This window comes from Propithecus coquereli, unplaced genomic scaffold, assembly GCF_000956105.1.
Source record: "Propithecus coquereli isolate 6110/MARCELLA unplaced genomic scaffold, Pcoq_1.0 Scaffold477, whole genome shotgun sequence".
NCBI classification, from domain to species: Eukaryota; Metazoa; Chordata; class Mammalia; order Primates; family Indriidae; genus Propithecus; species Propithecus coquereli.
In genome coordinates, this window is record NW_012150585.1 from 299,937 (window position 1) to 300,860 (window position 924).

Below are 924 nucleotides of genomic sequence, written 5' to 3' on the forward strand. Positions count from 1 at the left end.
GGAAATTGTGAGGAATGGTGGGCTCTATGACAGTAGGTGTTACCCCTACTTGAAATACGGTGAACATAACACCTGCCACCTCCCCCTTGCTGAGCACATGTGACAAGAAAAGAATCGGTGGAAGGACTTTCCCTGGCATTAATATGAAAGACTAAAGCAAACAAGCTTGAGGCATCCCCAGAGACCAGATACACCGGGCAGACCTGGAGAATTCTGTACTTGCAGCCAGAGGCTTGAGTATGTGGCCATGCTATTGGGGCTTCCCTAGTGGGATTGTAATGGTTGAGGTCGATACATTAAACACAGGAAAAGTAAGTATACAGCAAGAAGGGGGAAATCTTTTAGAATAGGCCGGTGGAACCGCCCATCCAATTCTCTTGGAAACAGCTGAGTAAGCTTTGGGGCTTCCTTGTAAACACGCCTGTTGCTGGGCTGGCAAAGGCAGAGACAGAGGAAGAGGAAGGAGTGTAGGGACATGCCCTCAAGTGCCCTTCTCCCTGCCCCCATCTGCTTTGTGAAGGCTCACCTACTCTTGAAGACTCCTTTCAAACCTGATCTCTGCGAAGCCTTTCCTGACATCTCAAGCTGTGGCTGGTGGCTACTTTGTCCAAGTTCCACACTCAAGCACAGCTTCCAGCACGCTGGGTCATGACCCAGTTCCTCGAGAATGCTGTCATGCCCCTTCTATTCCCTGGGCCTACGTGAGTACCTGGCACAGGGCAGGCACCGATATGGTTGGTGAATGGTTAAATAAATGAATGTGTGATTAAGTGATCAGAGCCCAAAGATGAGGAACCAAAACTAAGAATCAAAACCAAGGTTGTGGCCAGGTGCGGTGGCTCATGCCTGTAATCCTAGCACTCTGGGAGGCCAAGGCGGGTGGATCGTTTGAGTTCAGGAGTTGGAGACCAGCCTGAGCAAGAG